The sequence below is a fragment of the Podarcis muralis genome, chromosome 4, assembly GCF_964188315.1.
Source record: "Podarcis muralis chromosome 4, rPodMur119.hap1.1, whole genome shotgun sequence".
Lineage (NCBI taxonomy): Eukaryota > Metazoa > Chordata > Lepidosauria > Squamata > Lacertidae > Podarcis > Podarcis muralis.
The window spans coordinates 24015352-24030818 of record NC_135658.1 but is presented as its reverse complement, the minus strand read 5'-3'; the positions used below and the strand labels follow the sequence as shown (position 1 = coordinate 24030818).

The 15467-nt window shown below is 41.1% G+C and overlaps 1 protein-coding gene across 9 annotated transcripts in view; it reads right to left on the bottom strand.

Annotated features, from left to right (window-relative positions):
• ZC3H12C (zinc finger CCCH-type containing 12C) overlaps nt 1-15467 on the bottom strand; it is a 50292-nt gene that overhangs the window by 21479 nt on the left and 13346 nt on the right. Inside the window, exon 1 of one of the 9 annotated variants that reach the window (XM_028726248.2) lies at nt 4224-5305. The exons of the other annotated variants lie outside the window; for them this stretch is intronic. The gene's annotated coding sequence lies outside the window, so the exon portion shown is untranslated. Of the gene's footprint in view, nt 1-4223; nt 5306-15467 lie in introns of those variants that run through there. 9 annotated transcript variants of the gene reach the window in all.

Below are 15467 nucleotides of genomic sequence, written 5' to 3'. Positions count from 1 at the left end.
GTTTTTAAGTAAGAATTCTAATACAAAAGCAGAACAATTACCACTGTCAGAAAAATACTGCCTTCCGCAGTAAGTCAACATTTGATGATTTAAACACACCAGGAAGTCTAAACCTCCAGCACTTCAAGCAGGGAATATTTGGGAATAAAGCTAAATCAGTGGTTAAGAAGGCTGCAATTCCAAGAGCTGCTGTGAAATCTTCATTTATTTTAGCAAGTAGTCAACAAAAGGCTTCAACTCTGTACACAAGATGGAACAGGACTGCAGACATTAAGACACCGTGCGCCCATCCCACCTGATACAACGGGTGGGATGTTTGAATACACAAGCATCTCTGCACACTGATTGCTTTAAAATGGGCCCTGTTTAAACGTATAATGCCATTTATGTGGCTGAACATTTAGATAAAAGAAATGCTTTAAAGACATCTGTCTCAATCCGGAAATGGCAATAAGTGCAAAGGAAGTTTGGACTTGGTGAATACTCTTCCAGATGAAGTCCCATGTGCTGTGTGGAGAAAATCCTTGTAACCAGAGCTATTGGATATGTGCAATATATATTATATATTATAGATTTGTGTGTGTGTGTGTGTGTGTGTGTGTGTGTGTGTGTGTATTAGTGTGAGTGAGTGAGAGAGCAAGGGCAACAGTACTTATTCCAAGAACTCCCTCTCTCCTCAACAGGTGACTAACACTTCCGTGCTTGATAGTACCCTGCCATCTGTTTGGCACAGGAAATCTTCACATACAACAGCCTGTGGATTGAGGCCAATAATAGAGAAGAAATATATTTTTATTATCATAACACAAAGTTAGGAAATTGCTGCCTAAAATTGCTGCCTAAAAATGAGTTCCAAAGGATGACATATTTTAAAAGGTATAGCCCATCTTCTGAAAACTCAGGATGAGTAACAGTAATTTTTAAACCACCATACATTTCTGTCCCCAAAGGACTCACAATCTATGTAATTTAGAGGATTTTTTAAGGGGGGGGATCCAAACAGTTATAATTAAAATATTGATTTGGTTAAAGTTAACAAGATGCACAATTTGTTCTCATTTCAGAATTCATTTTTACCCCCAATATTTCTTTGTCCCCTCTCCTCTCAAAGTCATAGGTGCTTCTCACTAGCTTTTAAAAATTAGTTCTAAAAGCTGCATCATGATGGTTAATAAAGCAAAGTTTTCCATCCTAAATATACAGTTTCTCATTTAAAAAGACAAAAGCATTTTTACTGTCCAATCTGTTTTAATCTTACAAAAATAACTTTCCCCCCCATTTTCTTGGAATTCTTAATTTTGTTTAATGGATGCACAACTGCAGTAATACCTGTTAAGAGGATATCAATGTTAGTAAGCCCTAACAGGCTTGATTTTATAAAAATAACGATCTCCATGTTCATTCAGTGCTGCAGTACAAATACATGGTGAATTCAGGAAGCTGAGCTGAACAACGTTGTGATTTACTAACTGCTGCAATTCACTCGTAGCCCCATCGCCACTAACAAATCACAACAGTATCCTAATGAAAGAATACAGTTCAAAACCCACACTTTGGCGGCCTTCATAAAACTACCACCAAAAAGTATCTTAAACAAGAAAAACCTATGGAAAGCTATGTTGCTTAGCAACCAGCCTTTCGTTGCTAGGATGCACTCCTTTAACAAGCCATCATGAATGCTAGCAGAGTGCAAGAATAATTTGGTATGAACAAAGCCTACAAAAAAAAGACGGGGACTTAAGTGCGTCTGGTATACCCTCGGAGAACAATGCAGCTGCCAAACCAATCTGGAAGCTCCGACATCATTGTTCCATAAACCCTGCAATCTGCTCTGACTGGAGGAAGTATATTTAATGGGCAACACTTTTAAGATTGGCTGGAAAAAAGTTTAGGTTGGCTCATGTATCGCAATAGTAATACACTGAGATAATGGCTCACTCGCCAAACTCATGCGCTGCAAAACGCTTCCTGGGCACTGAAAATAACATCACCTGGAAGCAACTACCATTGGTTACCATTGCAACCCATTTAAGGTGTAAGCATTTTTCATCTGATCCAGAGTAAAGTCAGTTAAGAGATGCGGACCAGAAAAGGAAGCCTATTTTAGAAATAAACTTTCACTGGAATTTCCAGCGTTCGGAAACTTTCTAAGACAATGTGAAATGGCTACTAAATGAGGAAAGAGCATGGCATTTACAAATTCAGCCATTGCATACAAGTCATATATCTCCACCCAGGCATTACAAAGAGGGCTTTTTATAATTAACGTGCAACTGTACGCTTAATATACCTCAAAGTCATACTAGTAACACATTTGACAACAGAACTAAGGAAATGTAATGGACAACATGCTTGTACTCGGAACATTTTTTTGAGGAGATAAGTACTGATTAACAGCTAACAAACCAACACAAATAGAAAAGCATAGCATTTTATTCAGACATTAAGAACAACCCCTTTTTGTGCAGCAGAAGCCTGCACATGTTTACTCAGAAGTATGCTCCACTGATTTCAATGGGATTTACTAGGAAGTGCTAAGTATTATAGCCTTAAGGTAGTTATCTATTGAGAGTCCACTGCAAATAAAACTTAATGATGCCATGGCTTCTATTTCCCAAACACCAATCCCACTGGTACATCTCTATTCCACAGCTGTGTATTTGATCTCTTCCAAGAAATCTGCAGCTGTAACTTTACACAAGAAATTTGCAGCTGCACATCCATAAGATGTTAGTCTTTGGAAACAATTTCTGATGCATTCTGTGATATATATGTATGTACATTACCTCCAATGAAACCTTAAGTCACAAATGAATGCAGTGGGGTCAATTGTCCATATACTGAAAAGAGGGGGAGCACTTGTCCAGTCATGTCTTGAAAGTGGCCTTATTGGGATAAACTGAAATCCTGACTTGAATTCACAGGGATGTGCACTAAAATGATTACTTAAAATTTAAGCCCAGTTACCAGGTTTTATTTACATTTTTGCCTCTTGAGTCAAGAAAGGCAAGTGCTAATCAGTATGTTGGAAAGTAACAACATCAAGTAAGTTCATGGATATATGTGCCATAACTGCCTGGCTTGTCTATTGCTTTTCAGTAGTAAATGTTCCCACTAATCAACAACGCTAAGAATATTAGTATACTTTAAATGATATGTTTTGCTGGGGAAAGGAGGGATCGCTCAGGTTATGCATTATTAAAATAGCCAAGACATTGTAACAATGCAAATCAAAATAATAAATATGTAATAAATATCTGCTGCAGGACTTTATGTATTTAATTACCATTGTATTTCAGAGAGTGATGCAGACAACAGCCCTCACTCTAACAAAGGAAGGATGTCCCGTTGAACAGATTGGTTAATGCTCTAGGGCAACAGATGTCTACTGGAACTGCAGGAGACCAGCAACTGGTGGCCTGCCCATCTTCTGAAAACTTTCAATAGACTTATGCATATGTTCACACAATAGGGCATTTGGTAGAAATGCAAACTCTTTTTAACCCTTTCAGGTGTCCCCTCCCAGAAAGATATATCTCTCCCCCCCCCCCTTAGAGGAACTCTGGCATTGGCTCAAAGATTAAAGTGTTAAAAGTGTTCTTCAGCCTAGTATCTGAGCCCAAAATATAAAACAAGCTGAACAGCAAATCAAAACCACCAGAAAAAAATCAACACACACACACACACACACACACACACACACACTATATATATATATATATATGACACTTACACATACTCTACATCCTCCCTGCACCTTCATGAAGCTGGACTAAATTCTTTGACCATAAAATAATTTATGTTGTCACATGAAGGTTAATTTAATTTATCACAAAACCATCCTTTCAACACAGGTAGCTGGTGTTCTTCCAGCTGCTCATTTTTACTAAGGATAACGTTTATCGAGTCAGCAAAATGCTACCAAAAAAATAATCAAATTCACTTCTAATGAATTTTTTTTATTGTCCATTAGCTATGTACAAGCTTCTGGTAATGTGTCACTCTTATTTCTCTTACATTTCTTCACTTGAATGAATGAGATTTAAAATAACACATTTTTTAAATGCCATTTTTTTTGAAGGGGGGGATTGCAGCTTTTACAGCTCCCCCCCCCCAAAAAAAATCCCTTACACATATTGTGCTTCTTTTATTTAGGAACATACTGATGGGTCAAAAGGAGTAAAAGCGTTTAATCCCTGGCAAAGGCAAGTCCCAATACTTACGTTAACTGGAAAGTACAGAGATATTGAGGCGGGCAATTTATTTATTTTTTGCAGCAGCAGCAGGTCCAGAAGCAACTCCTTAACACGATTTCAGCTGCAAACTTCCAGGCAGGCAAGCAGAACAATGAATGGTTGACCAGATGGAATAGCAATGTCTTTGCTTAACCTATTACCGAGCAGAACGGCGACCAATCGGAGGCCGGGAAAGGCTGACAATTAGTTGGCCAGGCAGATGCAAGGAAAAGCCTCCCCACCCTGCGTCAGGTTTGTAGGTTTCTAAGAGAAGCAAGTTGATGTCATTCTCAGGGTCTGCCCCGGGCAGCATGTGTATTAAGGAGGGGTGTGCAAGCAACAATAGGCCATACAAAAGAGACTAGCAGGCAGCTGCTGTATGAGAGCCAGAGTCATTAGGGAGCAGGCTGCCAACAAGAAACACCTGGCCTGGGCAGACTTCAGCTTTTCCTCATTGTTTCTAATTCACGAAACAAAGAAAGGGAATTATTTTTTATATAGTAAAAGTTGCAAGGTTCGACCAGAAGAGCTCAAAACAAAAAACGCAGCCCACGCCGATCATAAAGGACATTTCGCTTCTATTATTGGGGGCGGGGGAGGGGGGAGCGCCACAGTACCCAGAACAGCGGCACAATTATACCTGCATTCTTCTCCGGCTTAAAAAAGAAAAGTAAGTAAAAAAGTAAAAGTAAAATCAAACAGGCAGTGGGGAAAGCACTCAGAGTATTTATGTGCAGAATTGGTGTTCGATTTCCTGAAGCATTTGTTTCTGTGGTTTCTTGAAAAACCTACATAACTGCAACGCACAAGGGGCTAGGTGCATCTGAGTAGCAATGGAACCGGGAGCTGACAAACGTGAAAACCAAGCGCCACTTTTTGCAGTCTCTATGTTGGGAAATTTCTAACAGCAAGTGGAAATAAAGAAACATTCGAGGAGGGGGAGATAATACTACAGTGAGTTTGCTTAGTGGGCTTCATAATATTTAATGGGTTTTATCCAACAGTGTCTCCTCCAATTTGATCCAGTGGAGGTTTCAGGCAGTGGAAGGAGGAAAGAGGCAATTTTTTGCTTATTTCCTCTTCCCCTCACCACCTCCCATGGGTCCCCAAACCTTATGGAAAAGATGGAGGGCTTGCACAGGGGGCTGCAAGGAGAAGTGGGAATTTGCAAAAATTACCCCTGCCTTTGATGACAGAAGTACCGTTCGTAAATGGAAGGGCACCGTTGGTTAAAATCCTCTCTGCCTGTAAGAGAAATAACAGTCAAAATTCAACATGCTGTTTTGATGTGACCGTCTACTTGTTTTTGACATTCAGAACGTGTGAATGATAAGGGCAATGACAAGTACAGCAACTCCTTCAAGGGGAGTTTTGTTCTAAAGAACCTTGTAGTTTACCCTCCTGCATAGGACTTAAGAAGACACTATGCTACAGAGAGATGAATTCTGAAAATTGTAAATAACCTTTTGCTTATTCCTGCAGGCATAGGAGATCAACAGAAAAATAATGATTGGTGCTTAACTGAAAGATAAAATGATATTTTTTTTACTGTGAGGTCCGGTTCATTAAAATCAGTTAAATGTTAAATCATAAAAAATTCAAAATAAAAATATGAATTATTGCATATACAATTCAATGTAATATATGCAACTCTTCCATTCCTTCGCAGTTATAGATCTTAAACTTCAGAATCCATTTCTATAGGCACTGCTGTATGTACTCTCTCTGGCAGTAGTGGTGGCAGTGAACAAATTCACAACTAACTAACCAACCAATATATTTTAAATGATCCAGGAAAAGAAAATCGCCCAGATCCTGAGACTGTCATTGCCTATTTTGAGTTTTCAATCAGGAGCAGGAGTCCCCCTCTCTAATTTGTGCCACTATGGATACAAAGAATAAGAGAATACTACCTCAAACCACAGCAGGAAGCCTGGTCGCCAGCACTGGATTAAGCTTCTTTGCAAACAGCAAATAAAGGCAGTGATCTGAAAAAGCTAATCAGTCCCTGCTGTGGTATTTAGACTACCTCAGTTACTGGTATTGGATAATGTTAAGCGTATTAAAAACATCTGTAGGTGAAATGAGGGATCCCAGTCTGTTTTACCTAGCTGCAAAAACTTTGTCCTAGCAGAATCACTGTTCTGGTGTAGCTGTTTCTAGTTGCTTTTCATAGGGCTGCGCACCTCTCCATGTGTGCAGCGTGTGAACAACAGAACAGTTCAACAGTGCTTTTCGAAACTAAAGGAAATGTGTTTTGCACCTGAGAAAATGCAGCATATCCAGTTATTGGGAGGAATTCCATGTCACGGTCTTTTGCTGGTTCCATTACTGAAAGCGTTTCTGCTTCTTAGGGGTATCACAGGGTTCTTTCCCGGGCTCATTGTTGTTCAACATCTTTACGAAAGACTTGGATGGAGGAATTGAGGGGATGCTCATCAAATTTGCAGATGACACCAACCAGGGAGGGGTAGCCAATGCCACAGAAGACAGAATCAGGATTCAAGATATCCTTAAGAGATTGGGCCAAAACTAACAAAATTTATTTCAGTGGGTACAAATGTAAGTTCTACACTAAGGAAGGAAGAACCAGATGCACAAATATAAGATGGGGGCCACCTGGATTGCCAATGGTACATGTGAAAAGGATCTAGGGGCCTTAGTAGACAACAAGCTTAACATGATTCAACAGTGTGGTGCAGCAGTAAAAGAAGCTAATGCTATTCTAGGCTGCATTCTATCTGCATTGTGTCCAGATAAAGGGAAGTAGTAGTACCACTCTATTCTGCCTTGGTCAGACCACACCTTGAATACTGTGTCCAGTTCAGGGCGCCACAATTTAAGAAGGATATTGACAAGCTGGAATGAGTGCAGAGGAGGGCAACCAAGATGATCAAGGGTCTGGAAACCAAGCCTTACGAGGAACAGATGAAGGAGCTGGGTATGTTTAGCCTGGAAAAGAGGAGACTGAGATGATCATCATCTTCAAAAACTGAAGGTCTGTCACATGGAGGATGAAGCAAACTTGTTTTCTCTTGGACTTGGACCAATGGATTCAAGTTACAAGAAATCAGATTCCGACTAAACATCAGGAAGAACTTTCTGACAGTAAGAGCTGTTCAACTGTGGAACAGTCTCCTTTGGGAGGTTGTGGACTCTCCTTTCTTGGGAGTTTTTAAGCAGAGGTTGGATGGCCATCTGTCATGCATGATCTAGTTGAGATCCCTGTATTGCAGAGGGTTGGACTAGATGACTTCCAGGGTCCCTTCCAATTCTATGAATTTGAGGGAGCTGTGGGTGCTTGGCGGGGGCGGCGGCGGGGGGGAAGCCCTACTGTGCTAGCAGAAGCTCTTACACTGCCCTCTGCTGGTGCGCTGGGTCAGTTGAATCTGGGCCATTGTTATTCTTGTGCATATATTTTGTGGTGTTTAAATTTTTGAAAACCACCCTGAGAATTATATTCAAGGGGAGCGAGGGAAGAAGTATTTAAAATAACATAAAATTGATGAACTGCTTACTTTGGAGTGATGGAAAGGCTGACAGACAAGCATAGTGGTTAGACTGTCAAACTAGGACCTGCGAGAGTGGGTTCAAATCCTTGCTCAGCCCTGAATCACACTGGTGACCTTGGGTCCGTCACCATCTTCCAGTCTAACCTACCTCACAGGGTTGTTGTGAAGATAAAATGGGGAGGGGGGGAGAACCACCTTGAGCTCCTCGAAGGAAAGGCTTGTCATAAATATAATGAATAAATCTTGTCAACTGCAAAGACATCTGGGAGTATACTTTAAAAAATAAAATAAAATTAGATTGCATTTTTATATATATACACTACCTCTGGGAGTATACTTAAAGACTCAATGAAATATATTTACACACATTCATCCTTGTTCCGGAGACTAGGCTAACAGTATTGTATAGATTGAATACAAAGTTAATCATGCACAGAAATCATTCCTTTTACTATTATTCCACACATGTGCATATCTGATTCATTGCATCTTACAGATTGGGCTCTAGACCACTGCATCTTAATGTGACAATAAATATATGCATCTTTAAGATGCCACAGGACTCTTGTAAACAGCATTTTGCAGAGATTATGTACCTTTTACAAAAATAAAATAAAATATAGCTTTATTTATTTATGCTTGATTTAAGTTACTGGAAATGTTTGTCATGCAACTCTAATAACTACTGGAGTGGTGGTGGTTCTAAAAGCACTTCAGTTACAGGATTCCAAATGCTTCATTCTAAAACAATCTATCCCTGAATATCCATTGTTCACAAGATTATTCTAGTGATGAGCTCCCCTTGATTTACCTTCTAATTAGCATTACTTTCCAAACAAACAAACAAACAAACAAACAAACAAACAAACAAACAAACAAACAAACAGCAACTCAGGGTCTGTTTAAGGGCTCTTTAAAAGCCCAGAGAGACGAAGGCCCAGGAGATTTCACCCTCTGCCTTCCTGCCCATCCTACCCCAAGCAAATTTACTTTATGAGAGGCAGAAATGACTGGCTAGTAACAGCAGCTTTACAGACCAATTTTCTGCCTAGAACAGTAAACTTCTAACTTTTCAGACCCAGAACCCACTCTTAACCCAAACATGAATTTGGAGACCCACCTTGGATCAAGGCTGAAGATCAGTGACCTAACCCACTGTTGCCATACAGTGACTCTCATTAGTGTCTTTTGTGCCACAGGCTAATCAATTACCTTTTTAACTAAAGATGGTGGGGACTGAACCTGGGACTGTATGCCTGCGAAATATGCACCCTACCGCTAAGCTATGGTCCCTCTCCAATTCCCTGAACACAAGGCTGCACTGGAAACTGTATTTCCCATTCAGCAATGGACATGGTTGATCCTGCTCTGGTGACTGCTGGCCTTGATGGTGAGGCTTATAAGATCTCAGTCATGCCTCCAATTGCTTGTTCCACTCCCTTTGTCAATTAACTAAATGGTTGGATGGTATAAGCCCATTACAAGATGAGCCCAAACTTCCAAACGGGATTTCAGTCCCAGCTCTTAAAGATCCCAGGAATTGCAAATTGAGGAAATCAGAAGGAAAGAAGCAATTCATAGTTCAAAATTTTTATTGCCTTTGGGTATGTAATGCCATGCTGGATCAAATTCGGAACGTTTCAGCCAGTGGCTCATTTTGTGCAAAGCAATATAAAATCTTGCAACTATAGGCTGGAGATTACAGATATGCATGCAGGCTCATGCACCCTGCCTTTCCCCTTCCTCCATGGTTCGTGATAACTATACTTTGCCGTGACATCTAAACTGTGCAAACTACCGTATTTTTCGCTCTATAACACGCACCCGACCATAACACGCACGTAGTTTTTAGAGGAGGAAAATCCGTAGGCATGCCACCCGTAGGCATTCCCTCCATAACACGCACAGACATTTCCCCTTACTTTCTAGGAGGAAAAAAGTGAGTGTTATGATGCAAAAAATACGGTACATTGAAGGGCTAAATGAGGCTGCATCAAAAGTATGGTTTCAAGCCCAATTCAAACCATGATTGGGAGGAAATTCTAAAGCTGTTTCGTTTTGAGTCAGGTGTTGCAGGAAATGAAGATTAACACAAGCCATGGAAACAACAATGAACTTTCACACAAAAGGGGAGGAAGGAGAGAAAGCACATGCTTCATGATCTCCACACCATGGTTCTCCAATTGGGTACTGTAACATCTTAACTGAGCAGTATGTGGGTGGGTGATTTACAATCAGCACACTCGCGCATATGACAAAGTTAACAAACCATATTGCTACTATATTATTTAGATGTGTCTTGATAGCTTTCTCTGAGTCATTTCTAAATTCTTCCTAGAGAGATCCTGGACATTGGCCAACACACATACACACACACAAATGTTAGTGCAATTTTATTAAATCATGCTGTAAAAGCGTTCACGTTAAGAGTTTTAACTAGTATACTAGATTTCCTACTGGAAACATCAAGGACAACAAAGAAACCTAAGCAGGAAACAATGTGGGTCTCTTGTCACATTGGTGACAGGGTATAATGGCATTACCAGAAAGTACACAGAGCAGATGGAACAAAGAAAGTTCCAGTTCTGCACCAAAGCCTTCCGATCCAGCAAACTGAGCAGTCTAGCCATTATCCCACTGCTATATTTAAAGCACAATGCTGAAATGCAAGAGGTTACTCCAGGTCATCGGGAAAAGTGGCCTGCAGAGTGGATATGCACACTTCTGCAAGGGACCAGAGATTCTCCTCTGTTTGTTTTTCCTGGGACAATCAGACAAAACAACGAAACTGAAAAATATATACATCAGCTTGCATCTTCTGCCCTGAATTACATTGGGATGTAAGTATAAGAATAATAAAGATTTTAATACACCACCTAAGAATTTGATAACTCAGTCTAAGGTCCACTCAATCTAGCATTCATCTCTGAGAATGGCTACTAGTCAGATAACATAGGTAAAGGTAAAGGTACCCCTGCCCGTACGGGCCAGTCTTGACAGACTCTAGGGTTGTGCGCCCATCTCACTCAAGAGCCCGGGGGCCAGCGCTGTCCAGAGACACTTCCAGGTCACGTGGCCAGCGTGACATCGCTGCTCTGGCAAGCCAGAGCCGCACACGGAAACGCCGTTTACCTTCCCGTTAGTAAGCGGTCCCTAATTATCTACTTGCACCCGGGGGTGCTTTCGAACTGCTAGGTTGGCAGGCGCTGGGACTGAGCAGCGGGAGCGCACCCCGCCGCGGGGATTCGAACCGCCGACCTTTCGATCAGCAAGCCCTAGGCGCTGAGGCTTTTACCCACAGCGCCACCCATGTCCCAGTCAGATGACATAGGAGGCTATTAAGTCAGTGATCACCACTGGTTGTTTTTTGTCCCTAGAGATTCCATGCCTATGATTGTGGGCCTCCATTTTTAGCTATCATAGTTACTAGCTATTTCATTCTCTAATCATGATACAGATTGTGTGTGTATGTTGGGGGATCCGACATGTATAAATACTGGCACTTGTCAGTCGTATCTGAGAAATGCATTTCCACCAAAGGAGCCATCAGGAACTATTTTTTCACATAGGCACACACATGGTAAAACATCTAAATGCCTGACACTGATAATACAGTTATAGGCAGCAAACTGTTTTGTAGGTATAGAAAAGAGCTTACAATCCAGGTGGAAACTTTAGTCGCACATGACCCACATTCTACAAAGCTATCTGCCCCTTGATATCCCCCGCTCCCAAATCAAAGAATAGTTAGAAGACTGCTAAAAGGATGTGTATCCACAAGTCGTTTGAGTGACCACCACTCACACATGCACCCTGGGCCAGTGCCCCTTCCCTGCACACTTAGAGAATGTGGGAGTTGAGATATTTGTGCTATTTACTGCAGAGAACTTGGGTAAGAGGTGGACAGTTTCTCTGCACTTGAACACGGAAAGGAAAGGAGTGGTTTCTCTGTCTGTGGGCTGGGCTTTTGCAAAAGGTACAAGCAGTGCTTTGCTGCCTCCCTCCTGCAACAGCCTAGCATAAAGGCAGAGATCCCTCCCATCTCCTGAACTGCAGAGAACTCAGAGGGGCACAGTTCTTTTTATTATTACTGCAAGGGGAGGGGTAAGTGGACGCCAAAAATAATGGCAGGTTATGGCGAGAAAATAAACAACTTGGGTTCCTACTTATAGGCTGCACCAGTTGATTGGCAATGTAGGAAGAACATTTATATTATGACGTCGGCTTGTGACACTGCTGGTGCAGCAGCTGATGCACCCCCGTTTAAGTGATTCTTTGTTGCTGCAACAATTTTAGGATTGGATCAGTAAGTCTCACCAAGTTCAGCAGGGCTAATCTGATTTATACACAAATATGGCAGCGTTAAATGGTTTCTAGATAATACCCTTATGTTTAACAGTGTGCTTTTAATTTGTGTGAGGAATTCAAATTGTATTCTCTGTTGAGAACATTGGGCAGCCAGTCGCCAAATGGACCTCCAGCAAATTCAAATTTCCATGCAAAACAGTCAAAAGCCTCGCCAGGTATTTAAACAAGCAAGTTTTGGCCTAGATTAAATTATTAGGCGCGCATGTTGTTGTTTTTTGACAAAGACTGAATCTTAAAGTTAACACAAGAGGGACACGCCAAATCAATTTACAATTTATAAACCACAGAGAAAGACACAAACCTGCTCTCTAGAAGCAAAGCAGCAAGTGTCACTTGGTAGATTTCAATTATTTCAGTAAGTGGCACTGCAAACGCAGCACAAGCGACATTCACATCTAATCCAATATTATGCTTCTCACAATAGCCAGAGCAGATTGCCTTAGGAGAAACCTTAATACTCTCCCCTCCCTGGCCCCACTGCCTTTTTAGTATTGTGCAGGGAGCTAGATTTTCTATGACCTCAGCTTTTATCAACAGGCCCCGAGGCAAAACTACTGTTCACCTCTGCGACCATCCTCTAGTTGGAGGAAGCCAAAAGCACGCTTCTTATTCAAGCCCATCTAACAGAAGCTTGCAAAACCCAAAGAGCTGAACAGTAATTAAGGCCGAGAGTTTTACCTATGTAACAAAATCACTAGTGGAAAAAATATTTTAAAATTCTTAAGTTGCTTTTGGTTGCAGAAAGAATAGTTGGCTGTATCCAATGGGATTCTGCTTCCATGACTCCCATTCTCTCTTGTCCTAATGTCCTCCTGCCACATTTGCTGCAGAAGGTATCTCCCTGAAGGCAAATTTGAGGTGAACAGGGTAGGAGACTGCAAACATAACTATGCATAATTTCTAGTCAGTGCATGAAGTGGCTAAGAACCACATGGTTGTAATTGCTAGATAGACACAGTTAGATCATGCCCCCTATCCTCTGGAGAGAAAGTGAAGTTTCTTTCTTCTCTCTCTCCCTCTCTCTCTCTGCATCATGTAAGCCATGAGAAGGACATGTCTGTGCTTATTCCCAAGCACAGACCACATGTTTGAAGTGACTTTTCTATCCAGTGCTATTTTGCCTGTATTATCCTTACTGTTGCACGGAACAATGTATGATACAGATCTTGAATCTGTAAGTAAAGAATTTTAAACTTACTTAACAGTGTGTGGTTTGCTCGTTGCAAGAGGCAGAAAGAGATCAGCTGTTGTGTGAAGCTGAATAGGATAAAAAGGCTTAACAACCTAACACTGTCCTGTGGTGCTTATTTTTATGAGGTTAATACCCTGATACTGAGGCTCTCTGTGTGCTTGCCCTGCATTTTGAATCCAGGCATCCAGCCGGTTCTTCTGAGGTTCACCCACACATGTGGGTCCATAGGGGTTCATATACAGATTCTCCATCATATCCCAAGCCCTGTTGGCTTGCACTAGCCAGGACAGAATGAGGGTAATGACTTACCTCCTCCCCATCATGCAGAGATCCCCCCCCTTTATTCTCCTCTTGCCACTGGTTGTAATGGAGCGGGGGATTATTTGCACCTGCACCAGGCTTGAGAGGATCCAAAAGCCGTTCCACCCCTGTTCAGTTCTCAGAACTCTCCATTTCAGGCCCTAATGCTTGCTACTGGCAGGGCCTCATAGTAGCTGCAGAGCTGTCTGTGCCAAACTTTCTTCATTGAAAGTTCTGGACGTTTACATCCCCCAATCCTAGCCTTGTTTACTTGAAAATACTTCAAAGTGAGCGCATAAGTTTGCAGCCTTAGCCTTATCTTACTTTGATTGCTTACATGTGCACAAGGATAGGCAAACAAATGCCTCTCTGGGTTTCTACGCCAGTATTATTCTGCAAAGCATGTCTAAGGTTTCAGGTTATGATCTGAGGTTGTAGAAGTCGTATTTAGCGCAAACTAATCACTTTAAGGGTTACAATATCCAGCAGTATAGATGCTCGTTCAGGAAACAGAGATTTCAACATGGGGAAAAAATAACACTTTGTAATAATGTTACAATAATATTTGTAAGTGTTCAAGCCCACACCAAGAGCTGAGTTTTGAAGGAAGGTCTAGCAAACCAAAATTCAACACACCGTCTGCTACGCTGGACCTGTTCTGAACATACACTGGTGAAAGTATATATTGTTTATTTTTTCTTTTTATTTATAATTTTCATTTATATACAGTCATACCTCGGGTTGAAGTAGCTTCAGGATAAATATTTTTGGGTTGCGCTCCGTGGCGACCCGGAAGTAACGGAGTGTGTTACTTCCGGGTTTTGCCGCTTGCGCATGGACAGACGCTCAAAGTGACATCGCGCGCATGCGCAGAAGCAGCGAAACGTGACCCGCACAGTCGCGTCTTACGTTTACTTCAGGATGCGAACGGGGTTCCGGAACAGATCCCGTTGGAATCCAGAGGTACCACTGTACGTTACAACCATTATTTAACCATAATTTCAACATTTTCAATTTCAACTCCCTTCCCCTTTCTGCATTTCCTTACATTTGTTTTTGACCTATCCTGCATACTCCAAATTGCCTTAACTTATTCTTTTAATCATCTATTCTCTTATATACATTTTTGAAACTGCATGTTTTTTACAAGAATCCTGCCAATGTCTTGATCTGTTTACAGTTTGCTTGTAACATACTGTTTCTACATTCTATAAATGTAGCAGCGACCATTTCTCAACCAAGAGTTGTCTCAGAGGTCCAATGAGATACGAAGTCAGTCCTTTAGATCAGGGCAAAACTGTCAGACAACTGTCAAGGCATTCCTCCAAGTAAGCTCGCCTCAGCAAACAAATGTGAAAAATATATTCGGTGACCCTTTATAATCAACATGCACTTTTACTTTTGAGTAGAAAATATCCTTTGAAATAAATTCAGATTTAAGTTTTCTGATGTCTAGAAATACCTTCACCAAACCCAGACTTAAAGTTGTGGGGAAGACGCACATTTTTCTGAATTATACATATGCCCCCTGCCATTCTAATACTTCAAATGACTATAAATGGGAGATTATACAAAAAGCCTCTTTGTTAAAGTTTACTTTATGCATAATGATCAGTTTCTATTAAAGAAAATAATAGATCATCTGCAAAATCTCTGCTGATTTATTCAGATTCCCAAACTTTATCCTGCTATTTTCCATCACAAAATAGAATATGAAGAGTGTATATTAATTAGGGTGAGAGCCCTTCAATAAAGTATTTCTTGTACGCCACTTAAACATGCACAGACATTGCCCTGCCAACTTGTGTTCAAACCTCACAACTTCTGTCAGGACTTCTCTCCCCTCAATCCCAGCTGTCC